The sequence below is a fragment of the Piliocolobus tephrosceles genome, chromosome 4, assembly GCF_002776525.5.
Source record: "Piliocolobus tephrosceles isolate RC106 chromosome 4, ASM277652v3, whole genome shotgun sequence".
NCBI lineage: Eukaryota > Metazoa > Chordata > Mammalia > Primates > Cercopithecidae > Piliocolobus > Piliocolobus tephrosceles.
In genome coordinates, this window is record NC_045437.1 from 57,532,951 (window position 1) to 57,557,426 (window position 24,476).

Here is a 24,476-nt window from a genome sequence, read left to right on the forward strand (position 1 = left end):
AAGTGCTAGTTTCCAGAGAAGTTAATGGTGAAGCAAAGGCAGACCCAGTTCCCCATCATGGGAACCTTAACTATATAATCACACAAACACATGTTAGACCACACCTGTGATCTGGGGTGTGCAGGAGAGGTACCTGGTGATTTGAGGGCACATCACCCTTGCCTGGGTGTCAGGGAGGGCTTCCCTTGAAGATCTGAGGCTTTAGCGGAGATGGGGAGGGTGAGGAGGAGTTAACTCTGGGGAGGGTGGGGGCCAGAGCATCCAGACAGAGGAAGCCTTGCAGGCAGAGGCCCTGGAACTGGGAGGGAACACGGGTAAGAGAAATTGAAAGGAGGGTTGTGTGACTGAGACCCAGAGCAAGGGAAAGTGGGCTGACAAAGGGGCAGGAGCCATCTTAAAGTGCATTATGACCCTAAGAACAATGGGAAGACATCAAAAAGTCTTTACTAGGCAGGGGAAAATGTTTAAATGTTAGCAGTAAACTTCACATAAGGTACTTCCTCACTGGCCAATTCATACCATTATTCTGCATTTAGGTTTTAAAACATGGAAAGTTCCTTTTAAAAGCCAAAACATTCTTTTTAAATATCCAAAAACCTCTATCATTTATTCATTCATTTGTTCATTCTACAACTATTCTTGAGCACCCACTATGCACCGCACCCTGCCTCTCAGTCACTGCCAATATGGAGCTTACACGCGGGTGAGAGAGACAGACAAGGAACAACAGCCGTATGGCCAGGGGTCTCTCCAGGGCTCTTGGTACTCCAGTGCCTCCCTGCACCCAGCCATCCTCAAAGCAACATTGGTATGAATGAGGCTGAGACTCACAGAGAAAGACAATCAATAGCGAACAAAACAAAGTCGTAGCTCCCCGCAGACTGACAGCCTAGTACAGGGAGCTAAGAACACATAACAGATAAATAGCTATACACACACCAAGTAGTTATAAATGCTATGAAAAATAAAACAGATAAGAGGAGTAGAGAATGATGAAGGGCTTGCTGTTTTATATACGATGGTCAAGAAAATCTCTGATTGTCATTTGAGCAGAGAATGTGCTAGGAAGCTCTATGGAGGAACAACATTCGAGGGAGATGGAATCACAGATGCAAAGATTCCGAGGTAGAAGCACGCTTGCTTTGTTCTGGGAACACAAGGAAGTCAGTGTGGCTGGAGGGGTGCACAGGGAATGGCATAGAAAAGGGAATTGTCCCTCAGGAGCAGAGGGTTATGATGTCAGAGGCGAGGCGTGAACCAGTTCGCATAGCACTTTCTAGGACATAATAAGGAGTGTGAATTCTATGTTGCCATGGGAAGCCAGCATCCTTGCACGAGGTGGTTAAGTGCTGAGAGAAAATAAATCAGGTTAAGGGGCTAGAGAGAGACTGGAAGGCTGGGGAGGCTATTTAAAACAGGCAGAGGAGCTCTCTCTGAGGAAGTGACTTTAGGACTGAGTCTTGAACTATCTGAAACAGCGACCATGCAGATTTCTGGGATAAGCCAGTTCCAGGCAGAGAAAATAGCACTGAAGTGGGAATAAGCATGACATATCCTGGAAAGAGCAAGAAGATCAGCGTGGCGAGGGCACAATACCAGAGGAAGCAGGGGGAGGAGGACAGCCCTGCGGAGGCAGTGGGATGGTACTTGGCTTTTATTCTAAATACACTGGGAAGATTTGGGAGGACTGTAAGTAGAAATGACATGGTATGTGTTTTCGTGGGATTACTCTGATTGCTGCATTGGGAATAGACAATAGCAGGGAAGAAGCGGAAGCAGAGAGACCAGATAGAAGCCTGCTGCAGTAGCTAAGGCCTAAGATGGCAATGGCCCGGACACAGGTGGCTGCAGGGATTAGGCTCAGGACCTATTTTGAAAGCAGAACTGACAATACTCACTAATGAATGGGATATGAAGGTAGAAGAAAGAGAAATCAAAGATGATTTGTTTTTGTTGTAGCTTGCTTTTTTGTTGAGGGAACTGGCTGAAAACCCAGTAGATTTTGTGGCCGTTCTTGACTAAGAAGAGTGTGGAACAAAGCCACAGAGTCACAGCCCCAGACAAGACCTGAATGAAGTGCTACAGCCTGGTGGTGGCAAGACTGGGAGGGAAACAGAAGAGCACTATGAGACAGAATCCAGAAGCAAGGAGAGGAAGGAAAGGCCTCGGAGCCCCTAAGGAGAAGGAGGTTGGGAGGACCTGAGGGAAGACTTCACAGCTATGCTCCCTAGATTACTTTTGTGATCATTATAGAGTAAAATTGACTTTGTGTCTATATGTATTTACAGGTCTATGAATTTTAGCCATTGCACAATATATATAAATAACCACAACCACAATCAGGATACAGAAACAATTCCATTGCCCTAAAAAACTCCCTCATGGCATCCTTTTTTTGTTTGTTTGTTTGTTTGTTTTGGTTTTTTTGAGATGGTGTCTCACTCTGTCACCCAGGCTGGAGTGCAGTGGCGTGATCTCAGCTCATTGCAACCTCTGTCTCCCAGGTTCAAGCAATTATTCTGCCCCAGAATAATTGAGTAGCTGGGGCTACAGGCATGTGCCACCACACCTGGCTAGTTTTTGTGTTTTTAGTAGAGATGGGGTTTCTCCAATGTCAGCCAGGCTGGTCTTGAATTCCTCATCTCAAGTGATCTGCTCGCCTTGGCCTCCCAGAGTGCTGGCATTACGGGTGTGAGCCACCGCACCTGGCCCATGGTATTCCTTTGATCTGTTCTCCATTACTATGTTTTCGTGTCTTTTTGAGGTTGCCATAGAAATTGAATCATATAGTACATAATCTTTTGAGATTGGATTCTTTCATGCATAATGCCTTTCAAAGGCCTCTGAGACTCATCCACTTGTTGCTTTTTATTGCTGAGTAAAGATTCCAATGTATGGATGTACCACAGTTTGTTTATCCATTCATCCGTTGAAGCACACGTGCAGTATTTCCAGGTTTGAGCAATTAGGAAGAAAGCTTTTGGCAGGCACGGTGACTCATGCCTACAAGCCCAGCACTTTAGGAGGCCGAGGTGAGAGGATCAGTTGAGCCCAGGAATTTGAGGTGAGCCTGGGCAACATGGTGAAATCCCATCTTTACCAAAAATAAAAAAATCAGCCAGGTGTGCACTTGAGCCACGGAGGTCGAGGCTGCAGTGAGTCATGATCATGACACTGCAATCCAGCCTGGGTGACAAAGTGAGAAGACTTGGCTTCAAAAAAAAAAAAAAAAAAAACCAAAAAAGCTGCTAAAATCATTCATGCACAGGCTTTCATAAGAACATATTTTTTCATTTCTCTAGGGTAAACACTCAGGAGCAGGATTGCTGGGTGATATGGTAAGTGCATGTTTAACTTTGTAAGAAACTTCCAAACTGTTTTCCAGGATGGGTGCTGCATTTTGCATCCCCACCTACAATGTGTGAGAGTTTCATTTGCTCTGTGTCTTCACCAGCACTTTGTGTTGTCAACATTTTTCTTTTACTTCAATAGATAGAAGTTAATACCACACCACAATTAGCTATCACTACATTTGTGGTGGTAACTTACCCTCTTAAGTTTTTAAGTGCACTACATTTGGTTTTAATGTATATTTCCCTCATGACTAATGATGTTGAACATCTACTTAAGTGTTTATTTGCCATCCTTATATCCTCATTGGTGATGTGTTCAAAACCTTCACTCATTTTTTAGTGGGTTATTTGTTTTCTTCATATTAAGGTTTGAATAATCTTTACATATTCTAGGTATAAGTCCTTGGTCAGATAGGTAATTCGAAAATATATTTTCCCAGTGTGTGTATTGACTTTTCATTCTCCAAGTTAGATCTCTCACAGAGCAAAAGTTCTTATTTTTGATAAAGCCCATTTGTCAATTTTTAAAAATAAATTGTGCTTTTGGTGTCATGTGTAAGAACTCTGCATAACGACAGATCATAAAGCTTTTTTTCTAGGTTTTCTTCTAAAAGATTTGTAGTTTTACATATTACATTTAGGTCTGTAATCCACTTTGAGATAATTTTTGTATGAAGTGTGAGGTTTAAGTCAGGGTTCTTTTTTTTTTTGCGTATAGATTTTCAATTGTTTTAATACCATGTGTTGACAAGATTATTCTTCCTCCATCGAACTGTTTGTGCACCTTTGTCAGAAATCAATTGGCCATCTGTTTTGGGGTCCATTTCTAGACTCTATTCGGTTCCAACAATCCTGAGCCTTTTCCTTTGTCAATACTATACTGTCTTAATTACTCTAGCTTCATAATTAGTCTTATTATCAGGTGGTGTGATTCCTCCAGTCTTATTCTGTTTTAAATACTTAAATAATTGCTTTGAATTTTCATATAAACTTTTTATGACTTTACTTTTTGTTTTCTAAATGTTTATACAGATGTAGCTTTTTTTCACTGTTGTGAGAACACTTAACATGTCAACATATCTACCCTTGTAAGTTTTTAAGTGCACAATATTAACTGTAGGCACAATATTGTACAGTAGATCTCTAGAACATATTTGTCTTGCATAAATGGAACTTCATACCCACTGAAGATGAATCCCTCATTGCCCCCTTCTCTTTATCCCTGGCAACTACAATCCTACTCTCTTATTTTACGTATTTGAGCTATTTTAGATACCTCATATAAGTGAAATCATACAGCCATTTGTTTTTATGTGACTGGCTTCTTTCACTTAGCATAATGTCCTCCAGGTTCATTCATGTTGTCACATATGGAAGGATTTGCTTTTTTTTTTAAGGCTAAATAGTGTTCCATTGTGTATAAATACCACATTTTCTTTATCTAATCATCTGTTGATAGACACTTAAGTTGATTCCATATCTTGGCTGTTGTGAATAATGCTGCAACAAACAGGGAAATGCAGATATCTCTGTATATGTTCTTAGGAGATATGCCTATTCAAGGTTCTTTGCCAGTTTTTTAGTTGGGTTATTTTATTTTTATGCTATTCAGCTGAAGGCATTTTTAAACCTTATTTTAGATATTAAACTCTTATCAGAATATGTATACAAATATTTTCTTCCATTCTGTTGTTTCCTTTGTTATACAGTATCCTTTCAGTTTGATGTAGTCTCAGTTGTCTATTTTTGCTTCTGTTGCTTGTGTTTTTGATGTCATATCTAAGAAATCATTGCCAAGACCAATGTCGTGAAGCTTTTTCTCAATGTTTGCTTCTAGGAGTTTTAAAGTTTCACGTCTTATGTTTAAATCTTTAACCCATTTTGCATTGATTTACATGTATGGTGTCAGATGAGGGTACAATTTCATTCTTTCACATGTATACATACAGTCTTCTTAATAAATTTAAAAGGCCATATACCATGATGAAGTGGGATTTATCCCTGGGATGCAAGGATGGTTCAACATATGCAAATCAATTAAAGTAATACAGGACATTTAAAAAGGATTGATTTTTTTTTTTTTTTATACTTTAAGTTCTAGGGTACATGTGCACAACCTGCAGATATGTTACATATGTATACATGTGCCATGTTGGTGTGCTGCACCCATTAACTCCTCATTTACATTAGGTATATCTCCTAATGCTATCCCTCCCCACTCCCCCACCCCACAATAGGCCCCGGTGTGTGATGTTCCTCTTCCAGAGTCCAGGTGATCTCTTTGTTCAATTCCCACCTCTGAGTGAGAACATGCGGTGTTTGGTTTTCTGTTCTTGTGATAGTTTGCTGAGAATGATGGTTTCCAGCTGCATCCATGTCCCTACAAAGGACACGAACTCATCCATTTTTATGGCTGCATAGTAATTCATGGTGTATATGTGCCACATTTTCTTAATCCAGTCTGTCACTGATGGACATTTGGGTTGATTCCAAGTCTTTGCTATTGTGAATAGTGCTGCAATAAACATACATGTGCATGTGTCTTTATAGCAGCATGATTTATAATCCTTTGGGTATATACCAGTAATGGGATGGCTGGATCAAATGGTATTTCTAGTTCTAGAAAATTACATGATCATCCCAATAGATGTAGAAAATGCATTTAACAAAATTAAAAACCTTTTCATGAAAAAAAAGAAATCCTCGACAAACTAGGTATAGAAGGAATTTACCTCATCATAATAAAGGCTGTATATTAAAAGCTCACAGTGATGTCATACTCAATGGTATGGTAAAATCACAAAAGCTTTTCCTGTAAGATCAGCAAGGCAAGGATGCTCACTCTCAACATAGTACTGAAAGTACTTCTATGCAACATAGTCCTGGAAGTCCTAACCAGGCCAGAAAAAGAAATAAAAGTCATCCAAATCAGACAGGAAGAAATAAAATTACCTCTTTACAGATGGCATTATCTTACGTGTAGAAAGCCATAAAGACTCCACAGAAAACTATTAGAACTAATAAATAAATTCAATAAAGTTGCATTTCTATAGGCTAATAATGAACTATCCAAAAAGGAAATTAAGAAACAATTCCATTTACAATAACAACAAGAAATAAAATACTTAGGAATAGGCAACAATGAAAGAGTTATATACTGAAAACTATAAAGCATTGATGTTTTATAGTTTTATAGATGTTTAAAGAAAGAAAAAACACATAAATAAATTGAAAGATATTACATATTCATGGATCAGAAGACTTAACACTGTTAAAATGTCCATATTACCAAAAGTGGCCTATAGAGTCGATGTAATCCATATCAAAATCCCAAATGGCATTTTTTTAAAAAATAGAAAAAACAATTTTAAAATTCACATGAAGCCACAAAACACTCCAAATAGCCAAATCATTCTTGAGAAAGAAGCACAAAGCTGGAGACATCACACTTCCTGATTGAAAAATATATTGCAAAGCTACAACGATTAAAACAGTATAGTACTGGCATAAAAACTGGCATACAGATCAATGGAACAGAAGTGAGGGTTCAGAAATAGATCCATATATATATACAGTCATCTGATCTTCAACAAGGGTGCCAAAAATGCACAATGGAGAATGGACAGTCTCCATATAAATTTTAGAATCAGCTTGTCTCTACCTACAAAAATGCCAGGTAGGGTATTTTGACTGGAATTGTATTAAATCTACAGATTAGTCTGAGGCTAACTGACCTCTTTACTACTTTGAGTTTTTCAATCCACTAATGGGGTATGCCTCTTCCTTTATTTAGGTCTTTGTTGATTCCTTTAATTATCATTTTGTAGTTTTTCACACAGATCCTGTGGGTGTTTTGTTATATTTATAGCTAAATATCTCACTTTTCAAAGCTACTATAAATTTTTAAATTTGTTTTCTAATTATACATTGCTATTACATGAAAATATTATTAATTTTTCTGTACTTACTTCATATCCTGCAATCTTATTAAACTTACCTCTTTGTTCTAGGAGACTTTTTTGTAGATTCCTTGGAATTGCCTTCATAGACATATATGAGACGTGGTGAATAGGGGCAGTATTATTTCCTCCTTTGCAATATATATGAGTCACTTTTTTTATTTGTCTTTTTTATCTGTTGTCTTTCTTGTCTTTTCTTGTCAACATTGTGCTTGCTTGAACTCCCAGCACAATGTTGAGTAGGAGTAGTGAGTGTGGAAATTATTGTCTTGCTCCCTATTTTAGAAGCAAAGTACATAATCTTTTATCATTAAGCATCATGTCAGCTATTAGTTTTTTATACATGTTATTTATTTGTTTGAAGAACTCTCCTTCGATTTCCAATTTTCTAAGAGTTTTTATCATGAATAGATGTTGAATTTTATCACATGATTCTTCTACAGCAAATCAAATGAATGTGTGATTTGGGTTCTTAAACTGTTAATATAGTGGATTACACTTGGTCATGGTATGATAATTCTTTTTGTGTATAGCTTGATTTGACTTGCTAATATGTTGAAGAGTTTTTTGTGTTTATGTTAATCAGGAATACTTCTCTGTAGGGTTTTTTGTTGTTGTTGTCGTTATCTTTGTGTTTTTATCATCTTTGTGTTTATTATGTTTTTTGTATGAATCTTTATAAGATGCAGATGCAGGTAAAGCAGTGATTAGAGGAAAAATTCTACATTAAATGCTTATTTAAAACATTTGATAATGCTAGGAAAAAAAAGAAAGGATTTAAGTCAACAATGTAAGCATTCATCTGAAGAAACTAGAAAGAGAAAAATCCAAAGCAAGCAGAAGGAAAAAAGCAATAAAAAATAAGAGCAAAAATCAATGAGACAAAACATATGTGTTTGATATCAGGTTGATGCTGGCTTCATAATACGAGTTATGAGTGTTCTCTTTCACTTTCTAGAAGAGATTGTGTAGCGTTGATCTCATTTCTTCTTTAAATTTTAGGAGAATTAATCAGTGAAATCATCTGTACCCTGTAGATTTTTTTTCAGAAGAATTTTAACTAGAAATTCCATTTGTTAATAGTTATAGAACTATTTAGGTTATCTATTTAGTTTGGGCTTTTCAAGGAATTGGTATAGTTCTTCTCAGTTGTTGAATTTATGTGCATAGAGTTATTTGTAGTATTCCCTGATGCTTGTTTTTTTATTGAGTTGTTTGTAGTATTCCCTGATGCTTGTTTTTTTATTGTGATATGTAGGATCTATAGCAGTATCTTCTCTTTCATTCTTGATATCAATAATACTAGTCTTTCTCTCTCTCTCTTTCTCTCTCTCTCCCCTGACCCTTTGTCTCCTCCTCCTCATCCTCCTCTCTCCCCCGCCCCACTTCATCTTATTAAAGGCCCATCAGTTTCATCAATTGTAATGATCTTTGCAAATAACCAACTTTTGGGTTCTTTGTTTCTCCTCTACTATTTTTCTGTTTTCAATTTCATTGATTCTGCTCTTCATTGCTTCCTTTGTTCCTATTGCTGCCATTAAGAGATTGCTTGGGGGCTGGGGTATGAGGGAACTGAGAAAATACAAAAGTAATAATGGATTTTTGCACTCTTTCTGAGAGTTAGAATCTCTTACTCCTTTAACCAGCTTCTCTTGGAGTTCTCTCTGCTCCCTGGTGCCCACTTCTGGCTCTCAGGCCACATTGTATTCAGAATGGGAGACCTCAGAGAGGACAAATAATAAATTCACCATAAGTTCAGTGATACTCCAAATTCTGGCCTTTTTCCTCAATTTGCTTTCTACTATTTAATTTTTGTGTTCCTTATACACTCTGTCCAGGTTCTATAGTTTCCTCAGAGCAACTAGGAGTGTGTTTCTTTCATCTGACCCCAAACTGACTCCATATTCTTTGAGCCAATTCAAAGAAGGGCATAGGTCCTGATATATAGAACCATCTTATCTTCCACCATCACTATCATTCTATCTCCATGAGCTTATCTTCCACCACCGCTCCATCTCCATGAGTTCCATAGAGATCTCCTGCAATGAGATTAAGGTGACTTCAAAGTATTGTGGTACTATTCACAATAGCAAAGACTTGGAATCAACCCAAATGTCCATAAGTGACAGACTGGATTAAGAAAATGTGGCACATATACAGCATGGATTACTATGCAGCCATAAAAATGGATGAGTTTGTGTCCTTTGTAGGGACATGGATGCAGCTGGAAACCATCATTCTCAGCAAACTATCGCAAGAACAGAAAACCAAACACCTCATGTTCTCACTCAGAGGTGGGAATTGAACAAAGAGATCACTTGGACTCCGGAAGGGGAACATCACACACCAGGGCCTATTATGGGGAGGGGGGAGGGGGGAGGGACGGCATTGGGAGTTATACCTGATGTAAATGACGAGTTGATGGGTGCTGACGAGTTGATGGGTGCAGCACACCAACATGGCACAAGTATACATATGTAACAAACCTGCACATTGTGCACATGTGTCCTAGAACTTAAAGTATAATAAAAAAATGAAAAATAAAAAAATTAAAAAAATAAAAAATAAAACAACAAAGATTGGCACCCCCATGACTAGACAGATCCTAGAGAGCTCAAAAGCAATTTTTCCCTTTAGAAATCAAGTCCTGCTACATAAGAATGGGTAGTTTGCCCCAAAGGGGATATTTAGTGAATACCATCTTGGGACACTATGTTCAATTGTGGTATAGGTTGACCTGAAGGCCTATGGTTGGTTTCATGAAATTATCTTCCAAGCCAGACTGACAGTTTTTGAGATGACTGGATTTTTCTTCAAGGAAAAGCAAACTTACCTGTTCTCCAGGCTCATGCATACTTCCTGTGGTCTTTTCTGATGCTAGGTAAATTTGTTCCAAGTTTCCCTTGCTCTACTAAGAGTACAGGATCAACAAGAGCTGGGAATCCACATCATCCTTGTAAAGTGGAGTACCAATTCTCCTAGTGCAATTAGAGAGGAAAGCCCCAGTGGCAATACTCTTGCAGGCTTTATGGAAAGGTAAGTGCGGAGGAAGCCTAACACTAAATGAGAAATCCATACCTTTCCTACATGCCTGCCTGAACCAAATAAACCTTGTGTTACTATACAAGGGCTTGTCTTTTTAATATATTTTAAAATTGAAGTAAACATGGACATAGGGTGGGTGGCTCAAATTGAATGGTCATTGTGCAGAAGGCTGGATATCTCACTGTTAGTTACACAATAAAAGAGGATCAGATAAACACAGACATAACCTCTGCCTACACTGATAATGTAAATCATCCCTTGTATCATTTGTCTTTCCTTCAGGCTGGATACAAAAGGCATAGAAATGAACAATTCATGCCTAAACACAGAAGAGCTTGAAAGCTAGTGTATGTCAGATGTTTATTCTAGGTCATCATTAAGGGGTTGAGTGGATTTGCTTATAAACACAGGCTATTCTGTCAGTGGGGAGTGGGAGAGATAGAGTGTGTTTTGCAGTTGGAGACAGTTCTTTTAAAGCCACATTGCAACTTTTTTGCCATGCACAGTAAGTTATATAGATAATTCTTTTTATAGGTTATGAAATGTTGTCCCCTGAGCAGTGGAAAGTATAATATGCTATAGAAATAATGCTTTTTCTCTCCACTTTGTGCAAATGCCATTTTTCATTACCCACTGAGTGAGAGCTTGCTAGAGATTGAAATGAGAGCAGGGTTGCCCCTCCCACTAATGGTCAGGCACTTCCTGACACAAACTCAGCAACGACCTCCGTGGGAGCCCGAGGAGGTCTCCCCAAGCAGCTTCCCCCACAGTGAAGTCTGAAGCGCCAAGCCCTTGAAGGATGTCACATCTTTGCATGTTACCCATTTCCACCAGCCTCATTCTCTGCCCAGGGTTTTGTGGGTTGTTGTTGTTTTTCCCACCCAGTCCAACCAAAGCAGCTGAAGAAAAAGTGCCAAGACAAGCAGAATGAGAGCCTTGGGGACCCCGTAATGGGTACAGAGACTGAGTGTGGTAATCATTCTTTTGATTTGTGCTCAGATATGTTTTCTATTTGCTTTTGCAAAGAATGCACATTTTCCCCCTGGATCGCAAATAATCTGAACCAGGGTAAAACCATTACAAAGTGGCCTTCAAACATCATGTCTGTATTTGAACTGAATGACTGATCAGACATTTAAATACAGAAACTGGGAATTCAGGTAAATGGCACTGATACGGTTTTGTTTGTTTTTTGGTTTTTTGCTTTTCGTGTTTTTAAAAAAAGCATGCTCCAAGTTGTTTAAATAATGTTTGTTTGCTTGGGTTCTGTCTCTTTTTTCTTTTCTTTCTGTCCTTTCATCTATCTTTTTTAACAAAGAATTCTGCATTTTTCTCTTTTAATTATGTTCTCATTTCAATGATTTGGTTTTATCCACAAAGCCAAAAATAAAGAAATTATTTTTATATCGTTCCTAACAATTAATACAGGGAGAAAAGATACAATTCTCAACACCTCCCATGTCTGGTCATCTCTGCTCTTTTTCTGGGGCCATATTTCCTGGGACAATCTTCATCTTCTTACATTGTCATTGGTGTCTCCTGACCAGCCTCTTTTGAAGTTGAATGCAAGTAAAGAAAAAGTACACATACAATGACTGCTTTAGCTGACTGTCCTCCATTCTCACCCAGGAGAGGGGGGAAGAGGAAAAGCCTGGTTGGGAAATAAAGATGAATGTGCTCCCACAGTGCTGGGCAGGGCTGTTTTGTGCTGGAGCAGGCAGGCAAAGGAATCCCACCACGGGGCTCTGAGTCCCAGGTTAATGTCAAGTGCTGGGTTTTCTTTTAGTTACTCAAGGATCAAAGGGAAATTATTCAATAAAAAGAATTTAAAGGGGACTTCTGTGCCCACATAAACCTTAATCAAAAACACTTGTTCAAATGTAGCTTCCTTGACCTGCCTTTTCATATTGTCTTTTCAGCTCTTATACATACACATTTGTGATTAAAATAAAGATTTTCTCCATCACCATTCAGCATTTTATTTTCCTCTCAGCTGACCAGAATTTCACCAGGGTGACATGACAGTTTGTTGCTAAGGAACTGAAGACTATGTCATAAGTGAGCATTCTGATGAAGAGGAGTGAACAGTTTGCAACAGATTGGATATTAAGAATAAATCAGCTCTCTGTGTACGTCCTTGTGTGGTGGTATAACTGACAACAGGTGAGAAAGAGAAGGCTCAGGGCATTCCTGCTTGAAATGTGAATTCTTAGCCACCTCCTTTGTAAAAGCTACTACTCATCCCCTCAATTGCCTCTTACTTGTAAGAATGTCCTCATGCATTCGAGCTTTTCACTTCAGCTTGTTTTGCTTCTCTCTGCTCAGATCCATATTCCTTCACACAGTCATGTCAGAGATTTATCGCACTATGACCTTAGTCATATCCTCCTTTAAAAGGAGTCAAGCACAAACTTCACAAAGCCTCTAATATTCTAGGTGTTTAGCAGGGAGACTGGAACATGAAATTCCTCCCACTTGGAGCACACCCACATCAATGTTTCTCTAAAATCTATTTATCTTAGTCACGACCTATGAACACGAATAGAATGTGGTGAATGTTCCCTGTCTCTTGTGTGCCTGAGCACTGGGAAAAGTTAGAATTTGTACAGTTGTAATTTCTAGGGAGGAGTGCAATAACTTCACAGTTTTTTAAACAGAATCATTTAAGAAGGAGAGCATTTTAAATGTGTCCCTTCTCTTTTGCACCATTTAAAAAGATCTCTGCGTCTCAATGTGGTTCTTCTGCTATCAGATATGTGGCTGATTTTGTGATTGTTAGGTTAAGAAAAATGGGAAAATCTGACAGCAGATGATTCCACAAATGAATGATACACATACAATAATAGGTAAGTACTCACCATGAGTAAAACAAACAAATATATACAGAAAAGGCAACAGTGATCCTTTGAGAACTGAAGATAAGAGCTTCATTACCTACATAGAAAACTACAGGAAGATCTGATCTAAATTTGATTGAAGGGAAGTAAACTTCAGTGGTCAGATCCTTGGGTGGTGGGCCAACATTCTGCTTGAACTCTGTCTCTACTGCAGTGCGGGGCAATTTGGAGTAATGCATGTTTGTTCTGCCTAATTGAGAAGGTTGGAAGCTAATGAGTTTTCTGAACACTGCAAAGAAGAATGTTACATATGAAAGAGAAGCCAAGGGGTATATGGAAATGAAAATGAAAATGAAAAAAAAAAAAAAGTCCTGAGAACATGGGAAAGTTCATTGTGGTGGGCTGGGAGAAGTCCAAACAAAACAGGTTTCAGAAAGAGGTGAAGCGGTTAAAAGACACTCACCCGAGCTAGAACAAAACTATAAATGTAGAGTTTGACCCTGACCTCCCATAAATGATGCAGGCATGTGTTGACAAGCAAACAGACCTACAGCATGTCATTTGATTCTGCCCATTGTTTACCCCATTACATGGGAATTTCTTTCTGTTCTCCTTGGGGTTTTTTTCCACCCACCCCAAATGTTTAAAGTCTATATGCAATCTGAGAATAAAAAGTAAAAGCTACCTCAATTTACCTAATTTAATCTAAATACCTAATTGAAAATGTGTAATTGGACAGACAAGCCTTTGATTAGTGCCAATATAAATTTGGATTAAAGAGATTAGGGCTATTTAGCCTCAAGACAAGAGTATTTAGGAGTCTTAACACAGATTGAATTGTTTGTATTCAGGGCTCTGCCAAAATGTAGAGGGATTAAAAAAAAAAGAGTAGGAAATAGGCTCTGCCCTTGGGGATTTGGGACACAACAGTCTAAAACATATCAAAGAGGCACACAAGATTGCCCAAGCTAAGGGTTCCAAGAGTAGCTTTGGCCAAACACACTGCAGAAGAGAGGAGAAATCAGAAAAGCCTATCAGAAAGGGAGATTCTTGTCCTGATCATCAAAAGATTTAGAGATGAGAAGAAGGAAGAGGGTGTCCTTGGGCTACAGAATGCTATATGGAAATGGAATGAGACTGAAATATCTCTGAGATGACTTGAAATATTCTGGTTCTTTGTTGGTGTGTGACAAACTACCTTAAAACTAAGTAGATTAAACAAAAATTATATCTCACTCACAATTTTTGTGTTGCAGTCATTCAGGAAAGGCTCAGCTGGGTGGCTTATCTCTGCTCTACATGGCACTAGGGTCCATTTCCAACATGGCTTCTTCACTCATAAGTTTGGTGTTTGGAGTCTGTGGTCTCTCTCTCTCTCTTTCTCTGTCTTGCCCCACCTCCTCCCCACCTTCCTTACTCCCTATTATCTGCCCCATGTCTAGGGCTTCTCACAGTATGGCAACCTCAGGGTAGTAGGATTTCTTACAAGGCAGCTTAGGGTTCCAAGAGATTGTTTTCAGAGACACAGGCAAAAGCGGCAAGGTTTCCTATGACTTAGCCTTAGAAGACCCAAACATTATGTCTACCACATTCTGATGTTTAAGCAGGTCTTGAAGGCCAGCCTATATTCAAGGGAATGGGAATTAGACTCCATCTCTCAATGGGAAAAATAGCCAAAAAAAAAAGTTTTGCCAACTTTCGTCTACCAGAGGGAACAATTAATAAAGCAGATGGTTTAAGTGAGTGGTCAGAGCCACAGCAGGACAATCATCAGAGTGAGAGGTGGAGGATGAGTGCCAAGGACTTTAAAGGTGAAGTTGAGAGATTTGAACACTTAAAGAGTAATACATTCTTCTCCCAGCATAGTCTGTCTCGTGAAACTGCACTCAGCTGGATGGAAGACAACACATGATCTCCTAGAGTTCCCAGGCACTGAACTAGGGCAATGAAGGAGACTGAAATTCTCCATCTGAATCTCTCTAACAGGACACTTTCCAGACAAAGCGTATTTGGTTATGAAGAACAGAAACTCATTCAAGCCAGTTTAAGAAAAGCAAGGACCAATTCAAAAGCACTGCAGGCAAGCGTAAGAGCATTCCAGGACAAGAGCTAGGGGAGCTGGACCACAGGAATTCTGACAAGTCTGATACTGCAAACCCCAGAGCCAGGGTTACTCTTCTGTTCCTGACATGGGCCTGAGATCTCTCATCTCTTTGCCAGCTTTGATATCTCTCTTGTCTTCATGAACAAGCTTTCTCCATTGACTGACTCATCAGAGTACACAGGGCTGAAAATGACTGACCCAGGCCTGGGTGACCTTTGATTCCCCCAGGACCAATATGCCTTTGCTTCCAAGCACCCAATAGTATCTGATTACAGGTTGTGTATCTCTGTACTTGAATTCTGGAGATGAGGCATTTAGTTGGATTAGACCAGTCTATGGATTGGTTCCCCTTGAGAGAAACGTTCACTTTTGTTTCAATCAGTGATGGCTGTAGAGCAGGCTTAGGTGTTTAAAGACAAGTAACATGAAAGTATCATTGCCTAGCTCCCCTCTCCATATCAGTGAGAGGCCATAGGTAGGAAGCAATTCGAGAGAAAATGTGTAGGATAGCTAAATGACAAGAAAGAATGACCAAGTGGGAAACATGCCTGGGGCTGGGGCTGGGATAAAGACATAACAGGCTGGTCTCCAAGCCATTCTTCATTCAAATTCCAAACCCCTTCCCTGATAGAGTCAGACTCATTCCCTATTGAACTTGTCCTGGCAGCCTTGATGTATGAAGCAGTAAAGTAATGGACAGTAATGGATGGTATCAAAGAAGGTGCCTTCTTATCTGACTCTCACGGAGGATTTTACAATGGTATTGGGGGGTATTGGCCCTCTCTTTCTGCGTTATTCTCCAGTATACATATCTGTGCTCAGGTCATAAGGGAAAGACTGATAGCATAAGTGCTTTAATAATTTTAATGAAAATTATTAGGTTTTACTTAACATGATTTACATATAGATCACCTGCCTGCACACAGCTCCTATGTAGAGATGGCAGGGATCCCTGCAGCAGGGATAACCCCAAGATTAGGAAGGGTGGGATGGGGAGGGAGGGAGGGAGGGAGGAAGAAAGGAAGGAAAGAAGGAAGGAAGGAAGGAAGGAAGGAGGGAGGGAAGGAAGGAAGGAAGGAAGGAAGGAAGGAAGGAAGGAAGGAGGGAGGGAGGGAGAGAGGGAGGGAAGGAGGTAGAGAGTCAGGGAAGGAAGGAAGGAAGGAAGGAAAAAATAATATGCATCAGGTAAAGAGGCTGGAAAGGGGGTACTTATGGACAGAAAATAATCAGGGTTTTTTTTTTTTAAGAAATCTTATAATATAAAATAAGTATTGCTTAGCATAAGAAGTGTAGGAACAGGAAGAAAATTAAATGAGAGATCTAGATCCATGGAGTGCAAGTGAACTACAAATTTGGTAAAAATTTCATTTGTTTTGAAATTTTAAAGAGAATAATTTGTAAATTTAGAAATAAACATCGATTTGGCATCTTTAAAAAACAGAATAATTAAGTTGTAAAAACTGAGTAAGAAAACAAATCCAGTTGGAGAACAGTAGTAATGGCACCGCATACTGTCATGAAAGAATGCAAATCAGTATTTTCCTTTCCCCTAATTAGCAGACATAAATCAGGGTAAATTTTAAATTGATGAGAGCTCTTTCAACACAGGAGAAAGATATTGACCTTCTTGTGGTAAAGGTAAGTATGAAGTACATTAAAATCACCATTTTGGCAGTAATCAAGTTTACCTCTACATTAACTTTGGACTATGACACCCCTTCAGAAATGCTGTCTGCTCAAAATTCTCCAAACACAGCACTGAATGGAATTCTGCTGGGGTAGAAGAATCGTGACCAGGCAGTCAAAATCAATTTGTTCCTGTGATTGACATCAGGGCCTGTGTGTCAGCCAAGCTCTCTCATACCATCTGTGCTCTGATTATGATCAATAGGTGTTTGTGATATGCCCAGGAAATGTGCTGTTTGATTACTTTTACATGGGAGAAAAGACAAAAACGTCTCAACCTGGAGTCTACTGATGTGGATGCAGAAGCTGGTTGATGAATTATTAGAATATAGAGTTTGCACTGATAAACTTTTGAACTTTCATTGAACTTGTAGATTAAGAATAGGCAGTTTTTCCAAGAGGAAAATTCACCAGACAACCAACAATTTTTCTTTCACATATTTAAGCAAGATGTTCGATCTGGTAAGGAAATAATAGTAATTTATGTCTTTGATAATTGAGAAGGATTATAGTTCTATACACAGAAAAAGCAACCATCACCCGAGCCCTGTGAGTCACAAAGCCATTAAAGAAGAAGCTTCCAGCTTAAAAGCAGATGAAACCTCCGGGTTTGAAGGGTGGTGGTCTTCAAGAGAGAATTAAGAGAGGGGAAAGAAATCCCCACGTACTTGTAAAATTAGGGCTCGCTCTCTGCCTCCCTTCTGAACAAGTATAATGACACTTTCAAGATTCAGCTTGACAACCCACACTAAAAGAAAAGCATGCATACACAAAACCATTTCCCTTAGTGCACATGGCTCCCCTGCATATACCACCATGCCCACACAAGCAGAGGCCCACATTGACCTTCAGTGGGAGGCAACCCTCCAAATAGTAACAATGAAGCTGCCTCCTTCAACCTGCAGAGACCCATAATTCTCAGAACATCATTTGTCCGGTAATCTGTAGGAACAGCCTGGAGCAGATTAAAGGTTAAGAAGGAAGATTGTTGACCAGCTGGAAACATGTGTTTGGTACATCCAACTAACTAAGGGTCTAAGAAATTATTTTCCTGATAAAATAGCGTCAGCTGAGATCAGGTTTCTGAGAGATGGGTATTATTAATTTTGCTGCTACAACATCGAACAGCTTGCATTAAAAATACACACTGGATTGTGGCTCTTTGGCTTGATTGGTACAATGCACCAGAGATTTCAAAAAAAATGCTGACCACTCCACAGTTCAGTTGCCCTTATTAATGATAAGTCCTGTCATCTCCCTTTACTTTAATGCTTTGTTTCCCTATAATTCAATTTGAATCAATCCTATGATTATTTTTAAGCCTGCACCTTGCTAGTGCTCAAAAAATGAGAGGACACAATCTTACTACTATTTGTTAGTATCTGGTGTTTATAGCATCACAGGTGTTATAATATAAGCTGGGGAAACAGTCAACAAGAATGAGGACCACAGTCTCAAATAGAAGGCTAGGGATGGAGCCAGCTCCACCTGGGGATCTAAACTAGGGTATCTTGGTTGCCAGTAATGGACACTTACTCAATTTTTCTCAAGTAATGTAGATTAGAAGATGTTACTATAAGAACCTATGACCTGGTAGGCAAAAGTCATCATGAACTTGGACAGATCTGGGAACCCATTTTTCTCTCGATCTCCTCTGTCTTTCTCTCATGGCATGTCTACCATGTCCACACGTTTGCTCCATCCTCCTGTCTTTAACAACTTGGCTACTCAAAGTTTCTGTTTCCTCATAACTATAGTTTGCACATGACCTCTCGTGACCTTGATTCTATCTCCTGGTGTTTAGTGTTAGTAATCGCTGCTTTATTTCAATTCTAAAATGGAGAGAGAATTTTATTGTCACCACTCACATTTCATGTGACCACATTCTGGGTTACCGGGTGGCCACTAGCTGAACTGCTCTAATGTTGATTATCCAGCATGGACCAACTCCCTATAGCCTAAAGGACCAAGTGAAGGGATATAATGAAACTACCCTTCATCGGGGGAAGTTCAATTTATAAAGGGCAGAGTAGGCATTCTGAAGATTAGTCTGCCTGGTCCATGGGATAATGCGGAAAGGTTCTGTGGAGGAGATAACATATGAGATGATCATAAAAGGTCCCCATGTGTGGATAGGCAAAGACGAAGTAAAAGTGGATATAGTAGCATAGGGTAAAACCAGAAATAGGAAAGAAAATATTACGTATTTTAGTTTGGCTAGAGCACTTCTCAAGCTTTCTGTGCATGTGAATCACCTGAGGATCTTGATAAAATGCAGATTCTTATTCAATGGGTCTGAGATGGGGCCTGGGATTCTGCAACTTTAAACAAGTTCCCGGGTGATGCTGATGTGTTGGTTCACGCTGAGAAGTACAGCTAGAAGAAAGAGCCTTGAATGCCAAGCTAAGAAAGTGCTACTTACTCTACTTCAGTAAGTAATGAGAAGCCTTGAAGGATTCGGGAGAGAAGAATGATATAATCAGACTGGTGTTAAAAGACAATTGATTTGGCAGTGCTTTGTGGGATAAATCAGAAGAGAACTGGAAGATCAGCTATTTAGCAATTGTAAAGGCCAGGAAAGAGGTAATAAGGACTAAATCAGTATGATCACAGTGGAGGGGAAAGGAGGGCTATGCGAGATCAGCTATACAGCCAATTGAACATGCCCTTCCCACTGTCCTTACCCAGTCTTGCTTTAGTTGACAAGAGAAGCGGCTTCTTCAGGCATCATCTGGTGACATCTTTGTCCTTTCTGGGGTGTCTGCTTTTCATTTCAAATCACATCTAAAGATACATCCTCTCTTTTACCTCTAACCCTTAATTTCATTCTCTCTGCCTAACTGCATTTTCTATTGTGTGCAACTTGCTGCATGATTTAACTATATTATAACCATGTAACTGTTATTTCACTCTTATTTCATTGTGTACCAGTAACCAAATTCAGTAACTGTATTTGTTCTGCTGAGGAGTTTTGTAGGAAGCATATCTGAAGGGCACCAGGCAATGAAGTAAAGTCTATTACCACCTTATCACCATCAGGAAAATGATCTGTTTGTTTGCAGTTCACTGAAGTACATAGCTAAAGAAATTGAAAGAGAGCTTAGGGAGTGTCGGAGTCAGGTCCAGATATGGAGACGGATGGATACTCTGAATACTAGGCTGTGGTTCAAGACCCAAAAAATGGCTGTGACACTGTGCAGAAGAGAAGTTTCCAAATGATGTTATAGACAGGGAAGAAGAGCTGGGAGAGACACACCTTTTACTGTAATTCAGAGCTTCTGTTACTACCTGGCTTACACAGTCCCTACTATCCATTTAAAGCCAAGCCAAAGATAAGCTTGCTGTTAAATACAAATCCCAACTGAATTTTTCCTAAAGCTAAAGGCTTCATCATATCCTGTGATTATAGATATAAATGAAGAAACCTGGTGCTTGCTTATTGGATTGTTCATGCCATTTTGAGGTCAACCCCTGAACACTGAACTTTGGTTTTCTAAGGCCCCTGTGCATTAAATAATTTATATGACATGTAGGACTTTAAATCCATTCCTTTTCTTCCTAATAGGATGGGATTTTGTGCACATGTACATACTTACAGCTAAAAAATAAAAAATCAAACAGTTGTCACTGATCAAAACAACAATAATTTGTCCTGTGGGGAAAAAGAGAGAGAGAGAGAAAGAAAGAAGAATAGAAAAGAAAGAAAGAAAAAGGAACTGTCCAGCCCTGGAGACTAGAGCTGTTTTGATTGCACAAGAACATAATCAGAGTCAGGAACACAGTAAAGGAAATATTCCCAAAGGAAATCAAGATTAAGATGCACACTTCGGCCTCTTCCTACAAGCACCAACCTCCCAAGCCCACAGGTCATTTTGTTTGACAATGTCACATCGATTTACATTTCACATTGCACTCTTAACTTTAGAATCTTAATGTGCTGGCTGGAATTAGCTGTATCTTTAGAGAAGAGTCTGATCTTGATGATGTCCTCCTTTGGAGAGACTTCCTAGTTGGTTTGTTATTTTGGTAAATGAGAACCCAGGAAGAAATTAAAGCAATTTTATAGATACGCACGTGTGTGTGTGCGTGTGTGTGCATGCGTGCCAAAGTGTCCCTGCAGGACAGACACTAGGAAACTGTGCTTTGAAGACAACAAACCCTTTCAGGAAAAGGGTTCCATGTTCAAAAGGAAATGAGGAAATGTGATTTCTAGCCCAGATATTGCCAGGCCCACTTCCATCCTTGGTTTCGCTCCACGTTGGAGCTCAGGATTCTGGATGTATTTTCTTCTGAGTGCCCTGATGGTGGCGGAGGGCAGGGTGGGGTAGAGCAAGGCATAGCCTGCCATGCGGGGAATCTGTGCTGTTTCGGGGCTTTCCTCCAAAGGCAGTCCGGAGGGAGATACCCCAGTGTCATAAACCCTGCTTCCTCCTTCCTTATGTGCCACCTCTTTTCCTAGTCCCACTACTTCAGAAGTAAATAACCATCTTCATTGGAAGTAACCTTCTTCCCTAGAGAGGTGAAGTGACTGGTCTATGGTCATGCAGCTATTAAGAGCCTGTGACAGAAAGAAATCCAGCCTCTTCAGTTTCAGGTCATTGCATGTTCTTGCCTCCTACCTTGTAAGCAGAGCTTCAGTCTTTGATGTGGGCCCTGCATCCTGGGCCACAGAACAGACTTAGGGTTCAAACCTCCCTGGGCCTCACCTGGCATTTCCACGCCAAAGTTGCATCCTGCCCCTCTCTGAAGGGTCACCCTCTAGCCTAGTCATTGTGGATGGAACCTACTCCTCAATCCCAACATCACCACAAACACCCACTGCCCCTACAAGGGACAGGAGGGCTGAGATTTAGGGACCCAAGTATAGATGCATAGATGCAAATTAGAATATTTTTAATGTTATGAGAATGATGGTGAAAACTCTTTGAGGACAAGAGTTATATTTAGTCTGCAAATATGTATTGAGAAGAATCCCCAAAAAAGTTGCTATTAAAGAATAATGATAAAGATTCATGCACTTTAGTTGGGGCAGAGTTTAGGGGTGGCATTATGAAAAGTTGTGGGGATTTTGAAGCAGCCTTTACTCAAGAGATGGTTGTGTGCTAAGGGAGAGAAGATTTGGAACTATTACTCACAATGCACCACCAGAAGATTCCAAGTAGGAGAGCCTAGACAGAGAAGTTCCATGGGGTGTGGGAAGGTGGGGGTATGGTAAGAGACAGCATAAGAATAGCTGAGCTGAGGCTGGGCGGGGTGCTTGTAATGTCCAAGCTCATGCTTGTAATGTCCGGCACTTTAGGAGACCAAGGCAAGTAGATTGCTTGAACTTAGAAGTTTGAGACCAGCCTAGGTAATACGATGAAACACGATCTCTACAAAAAATACAAAAAAAAATATAGCCAGATGTGATGGCATGCACCTGTGGTGCCAGCTACTTGGGAGGCTGAGGTGGGAGGATCACTTGAGCCTGGGAGGTCAAGGCTGCAGTGAGCTGAGATTGCACCACTGCACTCCAGACTGGGCAATAGAGTGAGACCCTGTCAAAAAAAAAAAAAAAAGAATAGCTGGGCTAGACACACTTCACTATTCACTACAGAGACAGCCATTCTCTCCAGAAGCCAGCATGAGGCAGAACCTGGCTGCCAGACAAGGCGATTCTTCCCCATCTAGAGACCAAAAGGTCAAGTGTAGAAACTCGGTTGGGTAGATGTGAAGGATGCTGTGGGCCAGTTGACTCAGCCTCCATTCCTAACTTTCTCAGGGAACCAGTCTATACTGTAGACACCAGAAAATGAAAAACTAACTTTCCCTTCCTCCTTTGCAGGTAGAGTCCCTCATGGGATTGGGTTCCGCCAATAAGAGCCACTTGCATGAGACCTCAACTGAGAGCGAGGTCAGGTCAGTGGGATGGGAGGCACAGCACGAAGTCTTTACTTTGCTGGCTCAGGTCATGGCAGAATGGTGGGTGGGCTCTGCCACAGACAGTGGGGGACGGATGTTCCCTCAATAATATCAGAGCATCATCCTGGGAACTGGAATTGTTTCTGAAAGCTCCAACTAGAGTCTGCTTGTTCAGCACTTCCAAAATATTCATAGGCCAATTAATACCTGATTATTAATGCTCTCCTGTTTCAATAAACTGGAACAATTTCTGTCATCTGCATCACCATGGACAGTGACCAAGATAACATATCTGACTCCCCAAACTGATCATTTTTTAGTACCCTCCTCTATGGGACAAAATTACTTTCAGAGATAATCATGTAATAATCATTAATTATTATTACTCTCATGATTCATTCATTAGCTTTAAAACAATAATTTAAACAGAATAAATTTTAATTTTCAGGATATTATTCAAATCCAGTCAAATATCTCGTGTATGAACTAAAATTTGCATTTACTAAACTTCAAACACAAATTAAAATTCCAAGTGGTTGCACAGAATGACGGAATTAAATTAACTCAGGTTTTGTATCTTGGCTTTGCAATTACTGTGCTATCATCCTTTATCGATTATTTAAATGCAGGCATACTTACTACCACAGGGGCTGGAGACACACACTGTGCCTGAAGCCAGTTCGAACCATCTTGAACTATTCTTTCTTTCTTTTTTTTTTTTTTTTAATTTATTTTTTTTATTATACTTTAAGTTCTAGGGTACATGTGCATAACGTGCAGGTTACATATGTATACATGTGCCATGTTGGTGTGCTGCACCCATCAACTCGTCAGCACCCATCAATTCATCATTTATATCAGGTATAACTCCCCAATGCAATCCCTCCCCCCTCCCCCCTCCCCATGATAGGCCCCAGTGTGTGATGTTCCCCTTCCCGAGTCCAAGTGAGCTCATTGTTCAGTTCCCACCTATGAGTGAGAACATGCGGTGTTTGGTTTTCTCTTCTTGTGATAATTTGCTAAGAATGATGGTTTCCAGCTGCATCCATGTCTCTACAAAGGACGCAAACTCATCCTTTTTTATGGCTGCATAGTATTCCATGGTGTATATGTGCCACATTTTCTTAATCCAGTCTGTCACTGATGGACATTTGGGTTGATTCCAAGTCTTTGCTATTGTGAATAGTGCCGCAATAAACATACGTGTGCATGTGTCTTTGTAGTAGCATAATTTATAATCCTTTGGGTATATACCCAGTAGTGGGATGGCTGGGTCATATGGTACATCTAGTTCTAGGTCCTTGAGGAATCGCCATACTGTTTTCCATAATGGTTGAACTAGTTTACAATCCCACCAACAGTGTAAAAGTGTTCCTATTTCTCCACATCCTCTCCAACACCTATTGTTTCCTGATTTTTTAATGATTGCCATTCTAACTGGTGTGAGATGGTATCTCATTGTGGTTTTGATTTGCATTTCTCTGATGGCCAGTGATGATGAGCATTTTTTCATGTGTCTGTTGGCTGTATGAATGTCTTCTTTTGAGAAATGCAAATCAAAACCACAATGAGATACCATCTCACACCAGTT

General features: G+C 39.8%; 1 long non-coding RNA gene across 1 annotated transcript in view; it reads left to right on the forward strand.

Moving 5' to 3' along the window:
• Positions 1 to 1,166: 1,166 nt before the first annotated feature.
• The window catches only part of LOC116418766, a 47,127-nt gene continuing 23,817 nt past the window's right edge, over positions 1,167 to 24,476 (forward strand). Inside the window, exons 1-6 of the long non-coding RNA XR_004228908.1 lie at positions 1,167 to 1,689; positions 1,960 to 2,188; positions 3,303 to 3,338; positions 11,384 to 11,517; positions 12,351 to 12,520; positions 22,809 to 22,877. This is a non-coding gene — a long non-coding RNA (uncharacterized LOC116418766). The remainder of the gene's footprint in view (positions 1,690 to 1,959; positions 2,189 to 3,302; positions 3,339 to 11,383; positions 11,518 to 12,350; positions 12,521 to 22,808; positions 22,878 to 24,476) is intronic.